General features: G+C 37.1%; 43 non-coding genes across 43 annotated transcripts; all 43 read left to right on the plus strand.

Annotated features, from left to right (window-relative positions):
• The first annotated feature begins 6,426 nt into the window (after window positions 1-6,426).
• Window positions 6,427-6,499, plus strand: Trnav-aac (transfer RNA valine (anticodon AAC)). The gene has a single exon. It is a non-coding gene; the product is annotated as a tRNA-Val (tRNA).
• A 920-nt stretch (window positions 6,500-7,419) lies between these two features.
• Trnav-uac (transfer RNA valine (anticodon UAC)) lies at window positions 7,420-7,492 on the plus strand. Its single transcript has one exon. It is a non-coding gene; the product is annotated as a tRNA-Val (tRNA).
• Window positions 7,493-7,616: 124 nt separating this feature from the next.
• Trnav-uac (transfer RNA valine (anticodon UAC)) lies at window positions 7,617-7,688 on the plus strand. The gene has a single exon. It is a non-coding gene; the product is annotated as a tRNA-Val (tRNA).
• A 126-nt stretch (window positions 7,689-7,814) lies between these two features.
• Window positions 7,815-7,887, plus strand: Trnav-aac (transfer RNA valine (anticodon AAC)). Its single transcript has one exon. It is a non-coding gene; the product is annotated as a tRNA-Val (tRNA).
• Window positions 7,888-8,413: 526 nt separating this feature from the next.
• Trnav-uac (transfer RNA valine (anticodon UAC)) lies at window positions 8,414-8,486 on the plus strand. The gene has a single exon. It is a non-coding gene; the product is annotated as a tRNA-Val (tRNA).
• Window positions 8,487-8,810: 324 nt separating this feature from the next.
• Window positions 8,811-8,883, plus strand: Trnav-uac (transfer RNA valine (anticodon UAC)). The gene has a single exon. It is a non-coding gene; the product is annotated as a tRNA-Val (tRNA).
• A 129-nt stretch (window positions 8,884-9,012) lies between these two features.
• Trnav-aac (transfer RNA valine (anticodon AAC)) lies at window positions 9,013-9,085 on the plus strand. Its single transcript has one exon. It is a non-coding gene; the product is annotated as a tRNA-Val (tRNA).
• A 324-nt stretch (window positions 9,086-9,409) lies between these two features.
• Window positions 9,410-9,487, plus strand: Trnav-uac (transfer RNA valine (anticodon UAC)). Its single transcript has one exon. It is a non-coding gene; the product is annotated as a tRNA-Val (tRNA).
• Window positions 9,488-9,807: 320 nt separating this feature from the next.
• On the plus strand, window positions 9,808-9,879 carry Trnav-cac (transfer RNA valine (anticodon CAC)). Its single transcript has one exon. It is a non-coding gene; the product is annotated as a tRNA-Val (tRNA).
• A 523-nt stretch (window positions 9,880-10,402) lies between these two features.
• Window positions 10,403-10,475, plus strand: Trnav-uac (transfer RNA valine (anticodon UAC)). Its single transcript has one exon. It is a non-coding gene; the product is annotated as a tRNA-Val (tRNA).
• A 129-nt stretch (window positions 10,476-10,604) lies between these two features.
• Window positions 10,605-10,677, plus strand: Trnav-aac (transfer RNA valine (anticodon AAC)). The gene has a single exon. It is a non-coding gene; the product is annotated as a tRNA-Val (tRNA).
• A 324-nt stretch (window positions 10,678-11,001) lies between these two features.
• On the plus strand, window positions 11,002-11,074 carry Trnav-aac (transfer RNA valine (anticodon AAC)). The gene has a single exon. It is a non-coding gene; the product is annotated as a tRNA-Val (tRNA).
• Window positions 11,075-11,399: 325 nt separating this feature from the next.
• Window positions 11,400-11,472, plus strand: Trnav-uac (transfer RNA valine (anticodon UAC)). Its single transcript has one exon. It is a non-coding gene; the product is annotated as a tRNA-Val (tRNA).
• A 128-nt stretch (window positions 11,473-11,600) lies between these two features.
• On the plus strand, window positions 11,601-11,673 carry Trnav-uac (transfer RNA valine (anticodon UAC)). Its single transcript has one exon. It is a non-coding gene; the product is annotated as a tRNA-Val (tRNA).
• A 125-nt stretch (window positions 11,674-11,798) lies between these two features.
• Trnav-uac (transfer RNA valine (anticodon UAC)) lies at window positions 11,799-11,871 on the plus strand. Its single transcript has one exon. It is a non-coding gene; the product is annotated as a tRNA-Val (tRNA).
• A 123-nt stretch (window positions 11,872-11,994) lies between these two features.
• Window positions 11,995-12,069, plus strand: Trnav-uac (transfer RNA valine (anticodon UAC)). The gene has a single exon. It is a non-coding gene; the product is annotated as a tRNA-Val (tRNA).
• Window positions 12,070-12,193: 124 nt separating this feature from the next.
• On the plus strand, window positions 12,194-12,266 carry Trnav-uac (transfer RNA valine (anticodon UAC)). The gene has a single exon. It is a non-coding gene; the product is annotated as a tRNA-Val (tRNA).
• A 722-nt stretch (window positions 12,267-12,988) lies between these two features.
• On the plus strand, window positions 12,989-13,061 carry Trnav-uac (transfer RNA valine (anticodon UAC)). The gene has a single exon. It is a non-coding gene; the product is annotated as a tRNA-Val (tRNA).
• A 320-nt stretch (window positions 13,062-13,381) lies between these two features.
• On the plus strand, window positions 13,382-13,454 carry Trnav-aac (transfer RNA valine (anticodon AAC)). The gene has a single exon. It is a non-coding gene; the product is annotated as a tRNA-Val (tRNA).
• Window positions 13,455-13,977: 523 nt separating this feature from the next.
• Window positions 13,978-14,050, plus strand: Trnav-uac (transfer RNA valine (anticodon UAC)). Its single transcript has one exon. It is a non-coding gene; the product is annotated as a tRNA-Val (tRNA).
• Window positions 14,051-14,965: 915 nt separating this feature from the next.
• On the plus strand, window positions 14,966-15,038 carry Trnav-uac (transfer RNA valine (anticodon UAC)). The gene has a single exon. It is a non-coding gene; the product is annotated as a tRNA-Val (tRNA).
• Window positions 15,039-15,167: 129 nt separating this feature from the next.
• Window positions 15,168-15,237, plus strand: Trnav-uac (transfer RNA valine (anticodon UAC)). The gene has a single exon. It is a non-coding gene; the product is annotated as a tRNA-Val (tRNA).
• A 126-nt stretch (window positions 15,238-15,363) lies between these two features.
• On the plus strand, window positions 15,364-15,436 carry Trnav-uac (transfer RNA valine (anticodon UAC)). The gene has a single exon. It is a non-coding gene; the product is annotated as a tRNA-Val (tRNA).
• A 126-nt stretch (window positions 15,437-15,562) lies between these two features.
• Window positions 15,563-15,635, plus strand: Trnav-aac (transfer RNA valine (anticodon AAC)). Its single transcript has one exon. It is a non-coding gene; the product is annotated as a tRNA-Val (tRNA).
• Window positions 15,636-15,762: 127 nt separating this feature from the next.
• Window positions 15,763-15,835, plus strand: Trnav-uac (transfer RNA valine (anticodon UAC)). The gene has a single exon. It is a non-coding gene; the product is annotated as a tRNA-Val (tRNA).
• Window positions 15,836-15,963: 128 nt separating this feature from the next.
• On the plus strand, window positions 15,964-16,036 carry Trnav-uac (transfer RNA valine (anticodon UAC)). Its single transcript has one exon. It is a non-coding gene; the product is annotated as a tRNA-Val (tRNA).
• Window positions 16,037-16,163: 127 nt separating this feature from the next.
• Window positions 16,164-16,236, plus strand: Trnav-uac (transfer RNA valine (anticodon UAC)). The gene has a single exon. It is a non-coding gene; the product is annotated as a tRNA-Val (tRNA).
• Window positions 16,237-16,756: 520 nt separating this feature from the next.
• Window positions 16,757-16,828, plus strand: Trnav-cac (transfer RNA valine (anticodon CAC)). The gene has a single exon. It is a non-coding gene; the product is annotated as a tRNA-Val (tRNA).
• Window positions 16,829-17,352: 524 nt separating this feature from the next.
• Window positions 17,353-17,425, plus strand: Trnav-uac (transfer RNA valine (anticodon UAC)). The gene has a single exon. It is a non-coding gene; the product is annotated as a tRNA-Val (tRNA).
• Window positions 17,426-17,552: 127 nt separating this feature from the next.
• Window positions 17,553-17,624, plus strand: Trnav-uac (transfer RNA valine (anticodon UAC)). Its single transcript has one exon. It is a non-coding gene; the product is annotated as a tRNA-Val (tRNA).
• A 126-nt stretch (window positions 17,625-17,750) lies between these two features.
• Trnav-uac (transfer RNA valine (anticodon UAC)) lies at window positions 17,751-17,823 on the plus strand. The gene has a single exon. It is a non-coding gene; the product is annotated as a tRNA-Val (tRNA).
• A 126-nt stretch (window positions 17,824-17,949) lies between these two features.
• On the plus strand, window positions 17,950-18,022 carry Trnav-aac (transfer RNA valine (anticodon AAC)). Its single transcript has one exon. It is a non-coding gene; the product is annotated as a tRNA-Val (tRNA).
• A 125-nt stretch (window positions 18,023-18,147) lies between these two features.
• Trnav-uac (transfer RNA valine (anticodon UAC)) lies at window positions 18,148-18,220 on the plus strand. The gene has a single exon. It is a non-coding gene; the product is annotated as a tRNA-Val (tRNA).
• A 127-nt stretch (window positions 18,221-18,347) lies between these two features.
• On the plus strand, window positions 18,348-18,420 carry Trnav-uac (transfer RNA valine (anticodon UAC)). Its single transcript has one exon. It is a non-coding gene; the product is annotated as a tRNA-Val (tRNA).
• A 126-nt stretch (window positions 18,421-18,546) lies between these two features.
• Trnav-uac (transfer RNA valine (anticodon UAC)) lies at window positions 18,547-18,619 on the plus strand. The gene has a single exon. It is a non-coding gene; the product is annotated as a tRNA-Val (tRNA).
• Window positions 18,620-18,747: 128 nt separating this feature from the next.
• Trnav-cac (transfer RNA valine (anticodon CAC)) lies at window positions 18,748-18,820 on the plus strand. Its single transcript has one exon. It is a non-coding gene; the product is annotated as a tRNA-Val (tRNA).
• Window positions 18,821-18,945: 125 nt separating this feature from the next.
• On the plus strand, window positions 18,946-19,018 carry Trnav-uac (transfer RNA valine (anticodon UAC)). The gene has a single exon. It is a non-coding gene; the product is annotated as a tRNA-Val (tRNA).
• Window positions 19,019-19,541: 523 nt separating this feature from the next.
• Trnav-aac (transfer RNA valine (anticodon AAC)) lies at window positions 19,542-19,614 on the plus strand. The gene has a single exon. It is a non-coding gene; the product is annotated as a tRNA-Val (tRNA).
• Window positions 19,615-19,939: 325 nt separating this feature from the next.
• Trnav-aac (transfer RNA valine (anticodon AAC)) lies at window positions 19,940-20,012 on the plus strand. The gene has a single exon. It is a non-coding gene; the product is annotated as a tRNA-Val (tRNA).
• Window positions 20,013-20,338: 326 nt separating this feature from the next.
• On the plus strand, window positions 20,339-20,410 carry Trnav-uac (transfer RNA valine (anticodon UAC)). Its single transcript has one exon. It is a non-coding gene; the product is annotated as a tRNA-Val (tRNA).
• A 916-nt stretch (window positions 20,411-21,326) lies between these two features.
• On the plus strand, window positions 21,327-21,398 carry Trnav-cac (transfer RNA valine (anticodon CAC)). The gene has a single exon. It is a non-coding gene; the product is annotated as a tRNA-Val (tRNA).
• A 126-nt stretch (window positions 21,399-21,524) lies between these two features.
• On the plus strand, window positions 21,525-21,597 carry Trnav-aac (transfer RNA valine (anticodon AAC)). Its single transcript has one exon. It is a non-coding gene; the product is annotated as a tRNA-Val (tRNA).
• A 126-nt stretch (window positions 21,598-21,723) lies between these two features.
• On the plus strand, window positions 21,724-21,796 carry Trnav-aac (transfer RNA valine (anticodon AAC)). Its single transcript has one exon. It is a non-coding gene; the product is annotated as a tRNA-Val (tRNA).
• Window positions 21,797-22,108: the final 312 nt, after the last annotated feature.

Consider the following 22,108-nt stretch of genomic DNA (forward strand, 5'->3'; position numbering starts at 1 on the left):
GATTTTACTCTTAGCAATGTAGCATTGATAGCTTGATCACTAGTTTTCCACGCCACAAACATTACATACTACCAAAAGTAGAGGTTGGACGGTCAAACGCGGTTAGTACTTTACATTAGGAAGAAATACGTAAAAACCAAAGACAAAAAAAAAAAAAAAAAACTACTAGTACAGTCTTTCATTAACAAAAGTGTTGTATTCGTAGAAGGTTTATTGCTCATGGGCATAGAAGTAATGTAGTATGAAAGAACGAAAAACACACAGGGTTAAATAGGACGCAGAATGCAATCATCATTCTAACGTAAACTGCGCCTTAAGCACGCTATAGTGAAATAGCAACGACGCGAGCAACGTGTGCACAAGTCGTGCACATTCGTGTATGCTGCATGGCAGGAGATTTATAGAGTGCGACAACCAAATACAGGGTACTTATTTTGATACGATGTTATTACATACGGGAACACACAAGAAGACCTAAAAAGCAACAATACCAAAAGAAAAATATATAAAACCAGTATGAAGACCAACGACAAAATAAAGCCAAATACGCAGTAATATCCAGTACAGCATAATATCAAAATCGTCTGAATTAGACCTAAATCTGTCGAAATAAGGCCTAAATTCATCAAAAAAAAGGCCTAAATTCGTCCGAATAAGCCCAAATTCTTCGGAATACGGCCTAAATTCATCAAATTAAGTCTTAAATTCATCGGAATAAGGCCTAAATTCATCTGAATAAGGCCTAAATACATCGGAATAAGGCCTAAATACATCGGAATAAGGCCTAAGTTCATCGAAAAAAAGTCCTAAATATTGCCCAACCGGGAGGGTATGGGACGATCGGGGGCCATAGGTCTGGCATCGGCCGTTTTGGTGACTGCGTTTGGACGCCCTAGTCTGACCGGCGTCGTCAAGGCGCCGCATTTTTGGTCCTGTTTGGAATTATTGGTGGGTAATGGGTGGGGTTAGAACATGGGTTAGTGTTTAAGTTTTTAGGGTAGTTGATGTACTTATTCCGACAGATTTAGGACTTATTCCGATTTAGGCGGTACTAATACCATTAGGTATTAGTCCATTGTGGCCTTATTCCGAATTGTGTTTTATTCTGACGTTGGCCTTGTTTGGTCGTATGGCTGGAGTCCTTACATACCAATAGACACATCATAAAACGACTTTTTCGCACATAAATGACGTGGAAAATTGACAAAGGGTAGGCAAGAAAAATGTTGGGCAATGACAGCATCAATTGTGTACGTTGGCAAATAAATAAATAAATATGAATAAATATGAATAAGTACACTTGTTACCACTTACCAGGGTATAATTGTAAAACGACAATAGTTAGCAAGTATTCAAAATGATAAAAATAAATCCAGGTATCCAAAAGATTTTCTAGACAAAAAATATAATCAAAAGAGCAAATTTGTGCCAATAATTTCTAGTGGTATTTATTTTCAGCATACTAAACCTGCCCTCATTACAAAATTGCTAACTTAGCAATCAAGTAAAAATCATAATTATGCATAGATAGATTGCATAAATGTTTAAATTAAAAGCAACAAAAATAACATAGTATGAAAATTTCATACATATTAACATCTACACATAAGAGTATAAACTAATTCCGTAACAACAAAAACAACCTAGGAGTTCGGCACAGTGATAAAACCTATATCTTTTGCGCGTTGGCTAGTATTACAGGACACAATTACAAATACCTATGATACAATATAAGCCTTTGGAGTAAGATTGAAATATTGTGGCATTTTATGGCATGTACCTTTAATTTATTACATAGTTGGTTTTTGCAGTAAGCCAGTGCATGAGACCCTTAATCCACATTCACTAAAGCCGTAGTCAAAGAAAAAATCTAGCTTCCATATCTAACAAATTCCAACAAAGTTGCGGTATATGGTAATCGAGTATGAAAATGTAGTTTAATATTGCTCAGATAACTAAAGCTTTGGGGTATTTATCAACTTACTCATATACATTTTGGAGTGATATGTAAGTTGACAAGATGTAGTCATTTGACCACAAAGCAATCCTTACAGAAAGGAACCCTGACTATTTGATCTTTGATTTTGTTGACCAGACAAAGTCCATCTTGTTTAGAAAACAGGAGATGGTCCAAATTTTCAGAAATTAGTAATGATAGTTGTAGTTTTCTTTCTGTAAAATTGAAACTATTTTAAATAAAAGAAATGAAGTTCTTATCGACTAAGATGAAGGTCAAAATGCCTAATAAATTTTCAATATTTATAAACTGAAATAAATTTAGGAGAAACTAATTAAAATGTAAATAGCGTGTAAGTCAAATTTCAAACTTCTATTTCAACTAAATTTGGTGAATTTACAGCAATCCACTAATAGGGTTGTAATATAACTCCACCCACAGTACGTAGGTGAAAATCCCACGTTTACAATTTACAGTGTGGCCTACAAGTTTCTAACCGTCTACAGCCCGATTCGATTCCTTACTACGCGGTAGGCTTAATCAAATTCATAGTCCAACTGCAGACCAATAAGCAGAATGACATACCTTAAGTTTTTTAAAAACAATTTTACATACAAAATACCTGCTATTCTTGCTATGGACTTCTTTTGTCTTTCTCGAAGTCTATGTTAAAGTGCCATTTTTCATCAAAAGTCATAATTTCATTTCATCCAATGTCAACAAACACTTAAAATTTCAAATACTATTATTTTTTCTAAAATTAAAACAAAACATAAATATTTTGTACCATGTACTAGATAAAATGCACACAAACAATTTAGTACAAAAAAGCAACACATCATTACAAAATATTCCATACCCATTACAAAAATATCAGCACATATTATCAACTAACCAACTTGGCGATATCTTTAATTTACCATAAGCAACATGACAAACCCAGGCTGTAAAAATATATCTCATCCTTGCAGTTAAACAGTTGAATTTTAGAAAAATTAGTTTTAACTTCTACAATGTTTTTTGAATTAACAGTCATTAACAGTCTAAATTTAATTTCATTGTTAAGGTTGTGCTAATCACTAATTGAAATATGAGTTATACCAATTTCAAGATGTTATGGAAACTAAAAGATAATTGAACATCAAAACAAGATTAACTGTAACCTGGTTATTGGTTGAAAGGGATAGCTTATAGCTTGGTACACAGTTTTTGTACCAATAATTTTAGTGCAGAGGGCAACAAGTAAATCTGTTTACCAATTATATATGGTAATTATATAGGCCAACATTTTACCGCTTTATTTTTTTATTTAATTGAAATAACAAGACATCTTTGTGTCCGTTCCGTTTGCCTTAGGATGGGAGTTTAAAAAGGGTTAATTACAGATATTCAAATATGAACTTGTTGGCTAAATATCTTTAAGGTGTCTTAAGTCAAAGTAATGTTAAAAAACATGCATGAAATCATTTGACAGGCCACCATTGATGTTAATTCTTAAGGAAATGTACCTTGTGATAAGCATTTGAACTGTGACACAAATAAAGAGTCATGGAAAATAATACAATGTAATTGGGGTGGCTGCCCCCTTGACCTTGTTACCGCGATACCAAAGTGAAATGTAATTTTATAAAACTTGAGTCGATCAAAAACAGGAATACTTTTTGACATACATAAAAAAATATACAAATTTCACAGGGGCAAGAACCCAAAATTGATTTGCAGTAAAGTTGCATTAAATGCTTGCCTGAAACTGAGATATATGTTAACTAGATGTGATTTCGCAAAATAAAGAATTTACCTGATGTACACAAAATAGGCACTAATGTGCATTAAATGTGCCCTATTTGAGAACCTGGTGTATTTTGATATGACCAGGATGTGCTTCTAATGTACACTGGTCATCCAAAGCAATTATGTGCATTGTGTACCTTGGATAAAACTAAAAATTACAGCAAATGATTCTTGTCACATATACAGGCAAATTAGTTTACCCAGCAAAAGAAGAGGTGTTTCAGGATGATGTCTGCTCGGATTTATTTGACCATTGCATTTAAAAAATCATTTAGATGTCAATATTATAGGAAGGCATAGTAAATTTCCAATATATATCTAACTAGTAAATGGCTTTGAGTTTATTACTCCATCCTAAACTTTTATACCCCATGGGGATTATTTCGTGCACCTAAATAGCAGCATCCTACTCTTGAACATTGTATTGCCATACTTTGTATATGTGATGTGGACTGGTGTACTGTTTTGGAACATAGTTGGGGTTTTAGTTTTGTGCCTTTTCCAAAATCATTCCACTGACTTAATGTGAGGTAAAATGTTGCCTCAATAGAGATTTAACATGAATTGTGGCCTTTCTGGCTAATATATTCTCAGAATTCTGGCGTGAATGTTTGTCTGTCTAAAAATATGGAATGCAGGCAGAAACCCAAGGACCCTTTCACTGTATTCAGGCTTTAGTTGAACCCTGTAATATTCCAATACCCAGCAACTGAACTGTCAAGTCATGGATCTTTTTAACAAGTAGACTCCTGGTTTCACCCCACGCCTTCCATTTTCTGCATGATATTATTCACATATGGATAAATAATAATATCTAAAATTAGGAAATTTGTATATATAACATTAATAATTTTTGGTAAAAGTCTGATTGCTGGATAAGTTGGGTTGCTTAAAGTAATATGGCTCTGTAACGTACTAGAATAAAAAAATAACCCTTCTGGTACTAGTTATATTCTTTTGTAGAAATATTTTGAATTATTACACGGTTGAAACAGCTATACATATCAGACATGTAGAGTGGGTATCAATGACCCATAACTTACACATTGTTGATTTGTCATTTGGTTTGACTGACAATTCTGGTCCTACATTTATAAAAACTAGTATCCTACAACAGCGTTGAAACAATTATTAAAGCAATGCAATATTTGTCTTAAGGCAGCCTTTCTTAACCTTATAAATTTTGTCATTTTAGCGGTAAATGAGCTATCAATCAAAATATCCACATCAGTTGACGGGACAGAAAAGTTGTGCCAGCTGTAGGTATTGGTAGCCTACTTTTCTGGCTCAGATTAACTGCCAATTCGAAGCTAGACTAGTAGCCTATTGATTTTTTATCTAAGTTCAGTTATAGTGAGTTCAAGTGCTTTATTAATTAGTAGCAAGAACTGTAAGGTTAAGTACACCTGTCGAAATTTTGTGCTGGTAATGAATGTGATTGTCTACTTTTTGTCACTGGATACGGCTTAAACGGCCAAATTAGTTTATTGTTGATCATTTTAGCCCAGTGAGGACGTTTCAGAGTTGAAAATAATTTATTGACTAATTACTACATTCTGTAAAAGTTACCAAAAAATTTAATCAAATAGCATGTCCCTAATTATCTCAAGACCGTTTTAACAAACAGTCCCAAGATCATTTGATACAAAAGCAAGAATCTTTCTTTTACATTTTATTGTCTGTGGGACATTTCTTACTTCCTAAAGTGTTTCAGCATGTCCCTAAAGAAGTCAAATTACCAGAGAAATTATTTAAATTTTGAATTTACATATCTTATTAAGGATGATCGCCAAATTCCTTAGTATGCTTTGTGCATGGAAACATTTTCAAACAGTACCATGAAACCTGCTATTTTACCTAAATGGTCATCGAAGTATGATGAGCAAAAACGGTCCTTTTTTGAGTCAAAACTGTCCAGTTTACAAAGACAAAACTAGACCAAACTGGAATGATTTGAACAATTCGTTAAAACAAGGGCAGCCATCGCATTGAATTTAACTGATGTAATTTGTTACTTTTGTTTTTTAATAATTAAGCATTATTTTATATATTGGGGGGGGGGGGGGGGATTGCATTCTAGTGCCTTACCGTCAGAGATCTTTGGCTTGAAATGCTTGCCCAAAACCATGCCATTGAATCTGATATTCATCTTCGTCAAAAGGGGTAAAACATACAATATAGGTTAAGAACCCCTGGGTTAGGGTGTCGGTTAGTGTTTGGGTGAGGATGGGTCAAGTATTATTATATTTAATATTATTGCTTAACCTACCAAAACCCAATACCTAACCCCCAAAAAATGTTCGTTGTGGTAGGATTCTTGACCAGCCAGCGCCAAATTGAGGGATTAACCATCTACTCAGATCTAGGGTGGACCAAGTCTGCATTTCATGGCACCTTGGTATCATAGGGTTTGATTGTAACTGTTTTATTACATTTTACGTTTTGTTTTATTTAAAACTACGTTATATATTGCCTTATCCTGTCAAACACGCCAATTGGAAAAAAATATATGCAAACCCTAGCATTAATCGTCTGTTCGCGATACGCATCGCTGGTAAACGATCCAATCGAGTGAGATTATATCCTGGGATAGAAAATTATAATTTTACCGAAGTTGAATCGGCGTTTTTTTCGTAAGTTCACCGATGTGCTTCGGTAAGTTTCCTGACGAATCGGGTGTTTCCGTAGTGTAGTGGTTATCACGTTCGCCTAACACGCGAAAGGTCCCCGGTTCGAGCCCGGGCGGAAACATGTTTTTCTTCATTCGAGTGTTTTCCTGCTGTCTTAATATGATTTACAATCTAAAGAATTTGTTTTCGCTTGATGGCTTATTTGTTTCAACTATCCAATGACCAATAGTTTAAATACAAATGAACCGTTTCCGTAGTGCAGTGGTTGTCACGTTCACTTTACACGCGAAATGTCCCCATTTCGAGCCCGGGCGGAAACATGTTTTTTTTTTATTCAAGTGGTTTCTTGCTGTCTTTAAATTAGTTACAAACTAAATTGTTTTCGCTTTATGGCTTATTTTTTTCAGCTATCAATTGACCAATAGCTTAATAACAGAAAAAACGTTTCGTAGTGTAGTGCTTATCACGTTCGCCTAACACGCGATAGGTCCTCGGTTCGAGCCCGGGTGGAAACATGTTTTTTTCATTCGAGTGGTTTTCTGCTGTCTTAATTATATGAATGACATTAAATATCAATTTTCGCGTTAGGGATAAGTTGAGTGTAAATAGCAACACACCAACTGTTTAATAGTTTATCAACCTTTCCGTAGTGTAGTGGTTACCACGTTCGCCTCACACGCGAAAGGTCCCCGGTTCAAGCCCGGCGGAAACTTGGATGTTTTCATTTGAGTGGTTTCTCGATGTCTTAATTATATGAATGACATTAAATATCAATTTTCGCGTTAGGGATAAGTTGAGTGTAAATAGTAACAAACCAACTGTTTAATAGTTTATCAACCTTTTCCGTAGTGTAGTGGTTATCACGTTCGCTTTACACGCGAAAGGTCCCTGGCTCGAGCCCCGGCGGAAACATGTTTTTTTTTTTCATTCAAATGGTTTCCTGCTGTCTTAATATTATTTACAATCTAAAGAATCTGTTTTTGCTTGATGGCTTATTTGTTTCAACTATCCGATGACCAATAGTTTAACAACACATCAGCCGTTTCCGTAGTGTAGTGGTTATCACGATCGCTTTACACGCGAAAGGTCCCCGGTTCGAGCCCGGGCGGAAACATGTTTTTTTCATTCTTGGTTTTTCCTGCTGTCTTAATATTATTTTCAATCTAAAGAATTTCTTTTCCCTTGATGGCTTTTTTTTCAACTTATCCAATGACCAATAGTTTAAATACCCTTGAACCGTTTCCGTAGTGTAGTGGTTATCACGTTCGCTTTACACTCGTAAGGTCCCGGTTCAAGCCCGGGCGGAAACATGTTTTTCTTCATTCAAGTGTTTTCCTGCTGTCTTAATATTATTTTCAATCTAAAGAATTTCTTTTCCCTTGATTGCTTATTTGCTTCAACTATCCAATGACCAATAGTTTACCAACAAATGAACCGTTTCCGTAGTGTAGTGGTTATCACGTTCGCCTAACATGCGAAAGGAGCCCGGTTCGAGCCCGGGCGGAAACATGATTTTATTGATTTGAGTGGTTTCCCGATGTCTTAATATCATTTACAACCTAAATTGTTTCTTTTAGCGTTATGGCTTATTTGTCTTTAATTTGCAAAAACATAACTGTTGTGGAAAATAATAAGCGTTTCCGTAGAGCTGTGTTTTTCACGTTAGGTTTACACGCGAAAGGTACCCGGTTCGAGCCCGGGCGGAAACATGAATGTTTTCATTTTAGTGGTTTCCCGATGTCTTAATATTATTTGCAACCTAAATTGTTTCCTTTCGCTTTATGGCCTATGTGTTTTCAATTGTGCAATGATCAATAGTTTAACAACAAATCAACCGTTTCCGTAGTGTAGTGGTTATTAAGTTCGCCTAACACGCGAAAGGTTCCGGTTCGAGCACGGGCAGAAACATGTTTTTAATCATTTAAGTGGTTTCTTGCTGTCTTGATATTATTTACAACCTAAATTGCTTCTTTTAGCGTTATGGCTTATTTGTCGGTAATTTGCAAAACGCTAACTGCTGTTCAACATAAAAACCGTTTCCTTAGTGTAGTGGTTATCACGTTCGCTTTACACGCGAAAGTTCCACGGTTCGAACCCGGTAGGAAACATGTTTTCTTCATTGAAGCGGTTTCTTGCTGTCTTAATATCATTTACAACCTAAATTGTTTATTTTCACTTTATGGCTTAAATGTTTTTAATTTGCAAAAACATAACTGTTTTTTAGCATAATAACATTTTCCGGAGTGTAGTATTTATCTCGATCGCTTTACACGCGAAAGGTCCCCGGTTCGAGCCCGGGCGGAAACATGTTTTTCTTCATTCCAGTGTTTTCCTGCTGTCTTAATATTATTTACAATCTAAAAAATTTATTTTCGCTTGGTGGCTAATTTGTTTCAACTATCCAATGACCAATAGTTTAAATCTCATGAACCGTTCCCGTAGTGTAGTGGTTATCACGTTCGCTTTACACGCGAAAGGTCCCCGGTTCGAGCCCGGGCGGAAACATGTTTTTTTTCATTGAAATGGTTTCTTGTTGTCTTTATATTAGCTACAAACTAAATTGTTTTCCTTTTTCCTTCATGGCCTATGTGTTTTCCATTGTACAATGATCAATAGTTTAACGCTACTATAACCGTTTCCGTAGTCTAGTGGTTATCACGTTCGCCTAACACGCGAAAGGTCCCCGGTTCGAGCCCGGGCGGAAACACGTTTTGCTTCATTCAAATGTTTTCCTGCTGTCTTAATATTATTTACTACCTGAATTGTTTCTTTTCGCATTATGGCTCATTTGTTTCAACTATCCAATAACGAATAGTTTAACAGCACATGTACCGTTTCCGTAGTGTGGTGGTTATCACGTTCGCCTCACACGCAAAAGGTCCCCGTTTGATCCCGGGCGGAAACATGGATGTTTTCATTTGAGTGGTTTCTCGATGTATTAATACTATTTCCCACTAAATTGTTCCTTTTTGCTTCATGGCCCAAGTGTTTTCAATTGTACAATAGTCAATAGTTTAACAATAGTATAACCGTTTCCGTAGTGTAGTGTAGTGGTTATCACGTTCGCTTTACACGCGAAAGGTCCCCGCTTCGAGCCCGGGCGGAAACATGTTTTTTTTCATTCAAGTGGTTTCTTGCTGTCTTTATATTAGTTACAAACTAAATTGTTTTCGCTTTATGGCTTATTTTTTTCAGCTATCAATTGACCAATAGCTTAATAACAGAAAAAACGTTTCGTAGTGCAGTGCTTATCACGTTCGCCTAACACGCGATAGGTCCTCGGTTCGAGCCCGGGTGGAAACATGTTTTTTTCATTCTAGTGGTTTTCTGCTGTCTTAATTATATGAATGACATTAAATATCAATTTTCGCGTTAGGGATAAGTTGAGTGTAAATTGTAACACACCAACTGTTTAATAGTTTATGAACAGTTTCCGTAGTGTAGTGGTTACCACGTTCGCCTCACACGCGAAAGGTCCCCGGTTCAAGCCCGGCGGAAACATGGATGTTTTGATTTGAGTGGTTTCTCGATGTCTTAATACTATTTTCAAATAAATTGTTCGTTTTCACCTCATGGCCTATGTGTTTTCCATTGTACAATCGTCAATAGTTTAATAATACTATAACCGTTTCCGTAGTGTAGTGGTTATTAAGTTCGCCTAACACGCGAAAGGTACCCGGTTCGAGCACGGGCAGAAACATGTTTTCTTCATTGAAGCGGTTTCTTGCTGTCTTAATATCATTTACAACTTAAATTGTTTATGTTCACTTTATGGCTTAAATGTTTTTAATTTGCAAAAACATAACTGTTTTTCAGCATAATAACATTTTCCGGAGTGTAGTAGTTATCTCGATCGCTTTACACGCGAAAAGTCCCCGATTCGAGCCCGGGGGGAAACATATTTTTCTTCATTCCAGTGTTTTCCTGCTGTCTTAATATTATTTACAATCTAAAGAATTTATTTTCGCTTGATGGCTTATTTGTTTCAACTATCCATTGACCAATAGTTTAAATCACATGAACCGTTTCCGTAGTGTAGTGGTTATCACGTTCGCTTTACACGCGAAAGGTCCCCGGTTCGAGCCCGGGCGGAAACATGTTTTTTTTTCATTTAAATGGTTGTTGTTGTCTTTATATTAGTTACAAACTAAATTGTTTTCCTTTTCCCTTCATGGCCTATGTGTTTTCCATTGTACAATGATCAATAGTTTAACGCTACTATAACCGTTTCCGTAGTGTAGTGGTTATCACCTTCGCCTAACACGCGAAACGTCCCCGGTTCGAGCCCGGGCGGAAACACGTTTTTCTTCATTCAAATGTTTTCCTGCTGTCTTAATATTATTTACTACCTGAATTTTTTCTTTTCGCATTATGGCTCATTTGTTTCAACTATCCAATCACGAATAGTTTAACAGCACATGTACCGTTTCCGTAGTGTGGTGGTTATCATATTCGCCTCACACGCAAAAGGTCCCCGTTTGATCCCGGGCGGAAACATGGACGTTTTCATTTGAGTGGTTTCTCGATGTATTAATACTATTTCCAACTAAATTGTTCCTTTTTGCTTCATGGCCTAAGTGTTTTCAATTGTACAATAGTCAATAGTTTAACAATAGTATAACCGTTTCCGTAGTGTAGTGGTTATCACGTTCGCCTAACACGCGAAAGGTCCCCGGATCGAGCCCGGGCGGAAACATGTTTTTCTTCATTCAAGTGTTTCCTGCTGTCTTAATATTATTTAAAATCTAAAGAATCTGTTTTTGCTCGATGGCTTATTTGTTTGAACTATCCAATGATCAATAGTTTAAATATAAATGAACCGTTTCCGTAGTGTAGTGGTTATCACGTTCGCTTTACACGCGAAAGGTCCCCGGTTCGAGCCGGGGCCGAATAATGTTTTATTTCATTCAAGTGTTTTCCTGCTGTCTTAATATTATTTTCAATCTAAAGAATTTCTTTTCCCTTGATGGCTTTTTTGTTTCAACTTATCCAATGACCAATAGTTTAAATACACTTGAACCGTTTCCGTAGTGTAGTGGTTATCACGTTCGCTTTACACGCGAAAGGTCCCCAGTTCGAGCCCGGGCGGAAACATGTTTTTTTTTTATTAAAGTGATTTCTTGCTGTTTTTATATTAGTTGCAAACCACATCGTTCCTTTTTGCTTGATGGCCTATGTGTTTTCAATTGTACAGTGATCAATAGTTTAATGCCACTATAACCGTTTCCGTAGTGTAGTGGTTGTCACGTTCGCTTTACACGCGAAAGGTCCCCGGTTCGAGCCCGGGCGGAAACATGTTTTTCTTCATTCAAGTGTTTCCTGCTGTCTTAATATGATTTACAATCTAAAGAATTTGTTTTCGCTTGATGGCTTATTTGTTTCAACTATCCAAAGACCAATAGTTTAAGTACAAATGAACCGTTTCCGTTGTGCAGTGGTTGTCACGTTCGCCTTACACGCGAATAGTCCCCGGTTCGAGCCCGGGCGGAAACAAGTTTTTTTTTTATTCAAGTGGTTTCTTGCCGTCTTTATATTAGTTACAAACTAAATTGTTTTCGCTTTATGGCTAATTTGTTTGAACCATCCAGTGACCAATAGTTTAACAACACGTGAACCGTTTCCGTAGTGTAGTGGTTATCACGTTCGCTTTACACGCGAAAGGTCCCCGGTTCGAGCCCGGGCCGAATAATGTTTTACTTCATTCAAGTGTTTTCCTGCTGTCTTAATATTATTTTCAATCTACAGAATTTCTTTTCCCTTGATGGCTTATTTGTTTCAATTATCCAATGACCAATAGTTTAAATATAAATGAACCGTTTCTGTAGTTTAGTGGTTATCACGATCGCTTTACACGCGAAAGGTCCCCGGTTCGATCCCGGGCGGAAACATGTTTTTCTTCATTCAAGTGTTTTTCTGCTGTATTAATATTATTTTCAATCTAAAGAATTTCTTTTCCCTTGATGGCTTATTTGTTTCAACTTATCCAATGACCAATAGTTTAATGCCACTATAACCGTTTCCGTAGTGTAGTAGTTATCACGTTCGCCTAACACGCGAAAGGTCTCGATTCGAGCTCGAGCGGAATGATGTTTTTCTTCATTCAAGTGTTTTCCTGCTGTCTTAATATTATTTACAACATGAATTGTTTCTTTTCGCTTTATGGCTTATATGTTTTTAATTTGCAAAAACATAACTGTTTTAAAGAATAATAACCGTTTCTGTAGTGTATTGGTTCTCACGATCGCTTTACACGCGAAAGGTCCCCGGTTCGAGCTCGAGCGGAATCATATTTTTCTTCATTCAAGTGTTTCCCTGCTGTCTTAATATTATTTACAATCTAAAGAATTTCCTTCGCTTGATGGCTTATTTGTTTCAACTATCCAATGACCAATAATTTAATAACAGAAAAACCGTTTCGTAGTGTTCTGCTTATCACGTTCGCCTAACACGCGATAGGTCCCCGGTTCGAGCCCGGGTGGAAACATGTTTTTTTCATCCGAGTGGTTTTCTGCCGTCTTAACAATATTTACAACCTAAATTGCTTCTTTTCGCTTTATGGCCTATGTTATTTCAATTGTACAATGATCAATAGTTTAATGCCACTATAAGCGTTTCCGTAGTGTAGTGGTTATCACGTTCGCTTTACACGCGAAAGCTCCCCGCTTCGAGCCCGGGCGGAAACATGTTTTTTTTCATTCAAGTGGTTTCTTGCTGTCTTTATATTAGTTACAAACTAAATTGTTTTCCATTTATGGTTTATTTTTTTCAGCTATCCAATGACCAATAGTTTAATAACAGAAAAAACGTTTCGTAGTGTAATGCTTGACACGTTCGCCTAACACGCGAAAGGTCCCCGGTTCGAGCCCGGGTGGAAACATGTTTTTTTCATTCGAGTGGTTTTCTGCTGTCTTAATTATATGAATGACATTAAATATCAATTTGAGCGTTAGGGATAAGTTGAGTGTAAATTGTAACACACCAACTGTTTAATATTTAATCAACCGTTTCCGTAGTGTAGTGGTTATCACGTTCGCCTAACACGCGAAAGGTCCCCGGTGCGAGCCCGGGCGGAAACATGTTTTTCTTCATTCAAGTGTTTCCTGCTGTCTTAATATTATTTACAATTTAAAGAATTTATTTTCCCTTGATGGCTTATTTGTTTCAACTTATCCAATGATCAATAGTTTAAATACACTTGAACCGTTTCCGTAGTGTAGTGGTTATCAAGTTCGCTCTACACGCGAAAGGTCCCCGGTTCGAGCCCGGCGGAAACATGTTTTTTTTCATTCAAGTGGTTTCTTGCTGTCTTTATATTAGTTACAAACCAAATTGTTCCTTTTCGCTTTATGGCCTATGTGTTTTCAATTGTACAATGATCAATAGTTTAATGCCACTATAACCGTTTCCGTAGTGTAGTGGTTATCACGTTCGCCTAATACGCGAAAGGTCCCCGATTCGAGCTCGAGCGGAATCATGTTTTTCTTCATTCAAGTGTTTCCTGCTGTCTTAATATTATTTACAATCTAAAGAATCTGTTTTTGCTTGATGGCTTATTGGTTTCAACTATCCAATGACCAATAGTTTAAATACACTTGAACCGTTTCCGTAGTATAGTGGTTATCACGTTCGCTTTACACGCGAAAGGTCCCCAGTTCGAGCCCGGGCGGATACATGTATTTTTTATTTAAGTGATTTCTTGCTGTTTTTATATTAGTTACAAACTAAATTGTTTTCGCTTTATGGCTTATTTTTTTCAGCTATCAAATGACCAATAGCTTAATAACAGAAAAAACGTTTCGTAGTGTAGTGCTTATCACGTTCGCCTAACACGCGATAGGTCCTCGGTTCGAGCCCGGGTAGAAACATGTTTTTTTCATTCGAGTGGTTTTCTGCTGTCTTAATTATATGAATGATATTAAATATCAATTTTCGCGTTAGGGATAAGTTGAGTGTAAATTGTAACACACCAACTGTTTAATAGTTTATCAACCGTTTCCGTAGCATAGTGGTTACCACGTTCAGCTCACACGCGAAAGGTCCCCGGTTCAAGCCCGGCGGAAACATGGATGTTTTAATTTGAGTGATTTCTCGATGTCTTAATACTATTTCCAAATAAATTGTTCCTTTTCGCTTCATGGCCTATGTGTTTTCAATTGTACAATGGTCAATAGTTTAATAATACTATAACCGTTTCCGTAGTGTAGTGGTTATCACGTTCGCTTTACACGCTAAAGGTCCCCGGTTCGAGCCCGGGCGTAATCAATTTTTTCTACATTCAAGTGTTTTCCTATTGTCTTAATATTATTTACAATCTAAAGAATCTGTTTTTGCTTGATGGCCTATTTGTTTCAACTATCCAATTACCAACAGTTTAACAACACATGAACCTTTTCCGTAGTGTAGTGGTTATCTCGATCGCTTTACACGCGTAAGGTCCCCGGTTCAAGCCCGGGCGGAAACATGTTTTTCTTCATTCATGTGTTTTCCTGCTGTCTTAATATTATTTACAATCTAAAGAATTTCTTTTCCCTTGATGGCTTATTTGTTTCAACTATCCAATCGCGAATAGTTTAACAACACATGAACGGTTTCCGTAGTGTAGTGGTTATCACGATCGCTTTACACGCGAAAGGTCCCCGGTTCGAGCCAGGGCGGAAACATTTTTTTCTTCATTCAAGTATTTTCCTGCTGTCGTAATATTATTTACCATCTAATGAATCTGTTTTTGCTTGATGGCATATTTGTTTCAACTGTCCAATGACCAATAGTTTAAATATAAATGAACCGTTTCCGTAGTGTAGTGGTTATCACGTTCGCTTTACACGCGAAAGGTCCCCGGTTCGAGCCCGGGCTGATCATGTTTTTTTTCATTCAAGTGTTTTCATGCTGTCTTTATGTCATTTACAACCTAAATTGTTTATTTTCGCTTTATGGCTTATATGTTTTTAATTTGCAAAAACATAAGTGTTTTAAAGAATAATAACCGTTTCCGTAGAGTAGTGGTTATCACGTTCGCTTTACACGCGAAAGGTCCCCGGTTCGAGCCCGGGCCGAAACATGTTTTATTTCATTCAAGTGTTTTCCTGCTGTCTTAATATTATTTTCAATCTAAAGAATTTCTTTTCCCTTAATGGCTTTTTTGTTTCAACTTATCCAATGACCAAAATTTAAATACACTTGAACCGTTTCCGTAGTGTAGTGGTTATCACGTTCGCCTAACACGCGAAAGGTCCCCGGTTTGAGCCCGGGCGGAAACATGTTTTTCCTCATTCATGTGTTTTCTTGCTTTCTTAATATTATTTTCAATCTAAAGCATTTCTTTTCCCTTGATGGCTTTTTTGTTTCAACTTATTCAATGACCATTAGTTTAAATACACTTGAACCGTTTCCGTAGTGTAGTGGTTATCACGTTCGCTTTACACGCGAAAGGTCCCCAGTTCGAGCCCGGGCGGAAACATGTTTTTTTTTAATTTAAGTGATTTCTTGCTGTTTTTATATTAGTTGCAAACCACATCGTTCCTTTTTGCTTCATGGCCTATGTGTTTTCAATTGTAAAGTGATCAATAGTTTAACGCCACTATAACCGTTTCCGTAGTGTAGTGGTTGTCACGTTCGCTTTACGCGCGAAAGGTCCCCGGTTCGAGCCCGGGCGGAATCATGTTTTTTTTTCATTCGAGTGTTTTCCTGCTGTCTTAATATGATTTACAATCTAAAGAATTTGTTTTCGCTTGATGGCTTATTTGTTTCAACTATCCAATGACCAATAGTTTAAATAGAAATGAACCGTTTCCGTAGTGCAGTGGTTGTCACGTTCGCCTTACACGCGAATAGTCCCCGGTTCGAGCCCGGGCGGAAACATGTTTTTTTTTATTCAAGTGGTTTCTTGCTGTCTTAATATTATTTACAATCTAAATTGTTTATTTTCGCTTTATGGCTTATATGTTTTTAATTTGCAAAAACATAACTGTTTTAAAGAATAATAACCGTTTCTGTAGTTTAGTGGTTCTCACGATCGCTTTACACGCGAAAGGTCCCCGGTTCGAGCCCGGGCGGAAACATGCTTTTTTTCATTCAAGTGGTTTCTTGCTGTCTTTATATTAGATACAAAATAAATTCTTTTCGCTTTATGGCTCATTTTTTTCGTCTATCCAATGACCAATAGTTTAATGACAGAAAAAACGTTTCGTAGTGTAGTGCTTATCACGTTCGTCTAACACGCGGTAGGTCCCCGGTTCGAGCCGGGTGGAAACATGTTTTTGTTCATTCGAGTGGTTTTCTGCTGTCTTAATTATATGAATGACATTAAATATCAATTTTAGCGTTAGGGATAAGTTGAGTGTAAATTGTAACACACCAACTGTTTAATATTTAATCAACCGTTTCCGTTGTGTAGTGGTTATCACGTTCGCCTCACACGCGAAAGGTCCCCGGTTCAAGCCCGGCGGAAACATGGATGTTTTCATTTGAGTGATTTCTCGATGTCTTAATACTATTTCCAAATAAATTGTTCCTTTTCGCTTCATGGCCTATGTGTTTTCAATTGTACAATGGTCAATAGTTTAATAATACTATAACCGTTTCCGTAGTGTAGTGGTTATCACGTTCGCTTTACACGCTAAAGGTCCCCGGTTCGAGCCCGGGCGTAATCAATTTTTTCTACATTCAAGTGTTTTCCTATTGTCTTAATATTATTTACAATCTAAAGAATCTGTTTTTGCTTGATGGCCTATTTGTTTCAACTATCCAATTACCAACAGTTTAACAACACATGAACCTTTTCCGTAGTGTAGTGGTTATCTCGATCGCTTTACACGCGTAAGGTCCCCGGTTCAAGCCCGGGCGGAAACATGTTTTTCTTCATTCATGTGTTTTCCTGCTGTCTTAATATTATTTACAATCTAAAGAATTTCTTTTCCCTTGATGGCTTATTTGTTTCAACTATCCAATCGCGAATAGTTTAACAACACATGAACGGTTTCCGTAGTGTAGTGGTTATCACGATCGCTTTACACGCGAAAGGTCCCCGGTTCGAGCCAGGGCGGAAACATTTTTTTCTTCATTCAAGTATTTTCCTGCTGTCGTAATATTATTTACCATCTAATGAATCTGTTTTTGCTTGATGGCATATTTGTTTCAACTGTCCAATGACCAATAGTTTAAATATAAATGAACCGTTTCCGTAGTGTAGTGGTTATCACGTTCGCTTTACACGCGAAAGGTCCCCGGTTCGAGCCCGGGCGGATCATGTTTTTTTTCATTCAAGTGTTTTCATGCTGTCTTTATGTCATTTACAACCTAAATTGTTTATTTTCGCTTTATGGCTTATATGTTTTTAATTTGCAAAAACATAAGTGTTTTAAAGAATAATAACCGTTTCCGTAGAGTAGTGGTTATCACGTTCGCTTTACACGCGAAAGGTCCCCGGTTCGAGCCCGGGCCGAAACATGTTTTATTTTATTCAAGTGTTTTCCTGCTGTCTTAATATTATTTTCAATCTAAAGAATTTCTTTTCCCTTAATGGCTTTTTTGTTTCAACTTATCCAATGACCAAAATTTAAATACACTTGAACCGTTTCCGTAGTGTAGTGGTTATCACGTTCGCCTAACACGCGAAAGGTCCCCGGTTCGAGCCCGGGCTAAAACATGTTTTTCTTCATTCAATTGTTTCCTGCAGTCTTAATATTATTTACAATCTAAAGAATCTGTTTTTGCTTGATGGCTTATTTGTTTCAACTATCCAATGACCAATAGTTTAACAACACATCAACCGTTTCCGTAGTGTAGTGGTTATCACGATCGCTTTACACGCGAAAGGTCCCCGGTTCGAGCCAGGGCGGAAACATGTTTTTAATCATTTAAGTGGTTTCTTGCTGTCTTGGTACTATTTACAACCTAAATTGCTTCTTTTAGCGTTATGGCTTATTTGTCGGTAATTTACAAAACGCTAACTGCTGTTCAACATAAAAACCGTTTCCGTAGTGTAGTGGTTATAATGTTCGCTTTACACGCGAAAGGTCCACGGTTCGATCCCGTGCGGAAACTTGTTTTCTTCATTGAAGCGGTTTCTTGCTGACTTAATATCATTTACAACCTAAATTGTTTATTTTCACTCTATGGCTTAAATGTTTTTAACTTGCAAAAACATAACTGTTTTTTAGCATAATAACATTTTCCGTAGTGTAGTGGTTATCACGTTCGCTTTACACGTGAAAGGTCCCCGGTTCGAGCCCGGGCGGAAACATTTTTTTTTCATTTAAATGGTTTCTTGTTGTCTTTATATTAGTTACAAACTAAATTGTTTTCCTTTTCCCTTTATGGCCTATGTGTTTTCCATTGTACAATGATCAATAGTTTAACGCTGCTATAACCGTTTCCCTAGTGTAGTGGTTATCACGTTCGCCTCACACGCGAAAGGTCCCCGGTTCGACCCCGGGCGGAAACATTTTTTCTTCATTCAAGTGTTTTCCTGCTGTCGTAATATTATTTACAATCTAATGAATCTGTTTTTGCTTGATGGCTTATTTGTTTCAACTATCCAATGACCAAAAGTTTAACAATACATCAACCATTTCCGTAGTGTAGTGGTTATCACGATCGCTTTACACGCGAAAGGTCCCCGGTTCGAGCCAGGGCGGAAACATTTTTTTCTTCATTCGAGTGTTTTCCTGCTGTCTTAATATGATTTGCAATCTAAAGAATTTGTTTTCGCTTGATGGCTTATTTGTTTCAACTATCCAATGACCAATAGTTTAAATACAAATGGACCGTTTCCGTAGAGTAATGCTTATTACGCTCGCCTAAAACGCGATAGGTCCCCGGTTCGAGCCTGGGTGGAAACATGTTTTTTTCATTCGAGTGGTTTTCTGCTGTCTTAATTATATTATTGACCTTAAATATTCCTTTCCCGTTAAGGATTACTTGAGTATAAGTTGAAACTCACCAACTGTTTATTATTTTACAAACCGTTTCCTTAGTGTAGTGTTTATCACAATCGCCTCTCACGCAAATGGTCCCCGGTTCGATCCCGGGCGGAAACATAGATGTTTTTATTTGAGTGGTTTCTCGATGTCTTAATACTATTTCCAGCTAAATTGTCCCTTTTTGATTCATGGCCTATGTGTTTTCAATTGTACAATGGTCAATAGTTTAACAATAGTATAACCGTTTCCGTATTGTAGTGGTTATCACGTTCGCCTAACACGCGAAAGGTCCCCGGTTCGAGCCCGGGCGGAAACATGTTTTTCTTCATTCAAGTGGTTTCCTGCTGTCTTAATATTATTTACAATCTAAAGAATCTGTTTTTGCTCGATGGCTTATTTGTTTGAACTATCCAATGACCAATAGATTACCAACATATGAACGGTTTGCGTAGTGTAGTGGTTATCACGATCGCTTTACACGCGAAAGGTCCCCGGTTCGAGCCCGGGCGGACCATGTTTTTTTTTCATTCAAGTGGTTTCCTGCTGTCGTAATATTATTTTCAATCTACAGAATTTATTTTCCCTTGATGGCTTATTTGTTTCAACTATCCAATGACCAATAGTTTGAATATAAATGAACCGTTTCCGTAGTTTAGTGGTTATCACGTTCGCCTAACACGCGAAAGGTCCCCGGTTCGAGCCCGGGCGGAAACATGTTTTTCTTCATTCAAGTGTTTTCTTGCTGTCTTAATATTATTTACTACCTGAATTTTTTCTTTTCGCATTATGGCTCATTTGTTTCAACTATCCAATCGCGAATAGTTTAACAACAAATGAACGGTTTCCGTAATGTGGTGGTTATCACGATCGCTTTACACGCGAAAGGTCCCCGGTTCGAGCCAGGGCGGAAACATTTTTTTCTTCATTCAAGTGTTTTCCTGCTGTCTTAATATTATTTACAATCTAATGAATCTGTTTTTGCTTGATGGCTTATTTGTTTCAACTGTCCAATGACCAATAGTTTAAATATAAATGAACCGTTTCCGTAGTGTAGTGGTTATCACGTTCGCTTTACACGCGAAAGGTCCCCGGTTCGAGCCCGGGCGGATCATGTTTTTTTTGATTCAAGTGTTTTCATGCTGTCTTTATATCATTTACAGCCTAAATTGTTTATTTTCGCTTTATGGCTGATACGTTTTTAATTTGCAAAAACATAACTATTTTATAGAATAATAACCGTTTCTGTAGTTTAGTGGTTATCACGATCGCTTTACCCGCGAAAGGTCCCCGATTCGAGCTCGAACGGAATCATGTTTATCTTCATTCAAGTGTTTTCCTGCTGTCTTAATATTATCTTCAATCTAAATTGTTTATTTTCGCTATATGGCTTATATGTTTTTAATTTGCAAAAACATAACTGTTTTAAAGAATAATAACCGTTTCTGTAGTGTAGTGGTTCTCACGATCGCTTTACACGCGAAAGTCCCCGGTTCGAGCTCGAGCGGAATCATATTTTTCTTCATTCAAGTGTTTTCCTGCTGTCTTAATATCATTTACAATCTAAAGAATTTCCTTCGCTTGATGGCTTATTTGTTTCAACTTTCCAATGACCAATAGTTTAAATACACTTGAACCATTTCCGTAGTGTAGTGGTTATAAAATTCGCTTTACACGCGAAAGGTCCCCGGTTCGAGCCCGGGCGGAAACAAATTTTTTTTCTTTCAAGTGGTTTCTTGCAGTCTTTATATCAGTTACAAACTAAATTGTTTTCCATTCATGGTTTATTTTTTTCAGCTATCCAATGACCAATTGTTTAATAACATAAAAAACGTTTCGTAGTGTAATGCTTGAAACGTTCGCCTAACACGCGAAAGGTCCCCGGTTCGAGCCCGGGTGGAAAAATGTTTTTTTCATTCGAGTGGTTTTCTGCTGTCTTAATTATATGAATGACATTAAATATCAATTTTAGCGTTAGGGATAAGTTGAGTGTAAATTGTAACACACCAACTGTTTAATATTTAATCAACCGTTTCCGTTGTGTAGTGGTTATCACGTTCGCCTCACACGCGAAAGGTCCCCGGTTCAAGCCCGGCGGAAACATGGATGTTTTCATTTGAGTGGTTTCTCGATGTCTTAAAACTATTTCCAAATAAATTATTTCTTTTCGCTTCATGGCCTATGTGTTTTCAATTCTACAATGGTCAATAGTTTAATAATAATATAACCGTTTCCGTAGTGTAGTGGTTATCACGTTCGCCTAACACGCGAAAGGTCCCCGGTTCGAGCCCGGGCGGAAACATGTTTTTCTTCATTCAAGTGTTTCTTGCTGTCTTAATATTATTTACAATCTAAAGAATTTCTTTACCCTTGATGGCTTATTTGTTTCAACTTATCCAATGATCAATAGTTTAAATACACTTGAACCGTTTCCGCAGTGTAGTGGTTATCACGTTCGCCTAACACGTGAAAAGTCCCCGGTTCGAGCCCGGGCGGAAACATGTTTTTCTTCATTCAAGTGTTTCCTGCTGTCTTAATATTATTTAAAATCTAAAGAATCTGTTTTTGCTCGATGGCTTATTTGTTTGAACTATCCAATGATCAATAGTTTAAATATAAATGAACCGTTTCCGTAGTGTAGTGGTTATCACGTTCGCTTTACACGCGAAAGGTCCCCGGTTCGAGCCGGGGCCGAATAATGTTTTATTTCATTCAAGTGTTTTCCTGCTGTCTTAATATTATTTTCAATCTAAAGAATTTCTTTTCCTTTGATGGCTTTTTTGTTTCAACTTGTCCAATGACCAATAGTTTAA

This window comes from Ascidiella aspersa, chromosome 3 (assembly GCF_963924565.1).
Source record: "Ascidiella aspersa chromosome 3, kaAscAspe10.2, whole genome shotgun sequence".
NCBI classification, from domain to species: Eukaryota; Metazoa; Chordata; class Ascidiacea; order Phlebobranchia; family Ascidiidae; genus Ascidiella; species Ascidiella aspersa.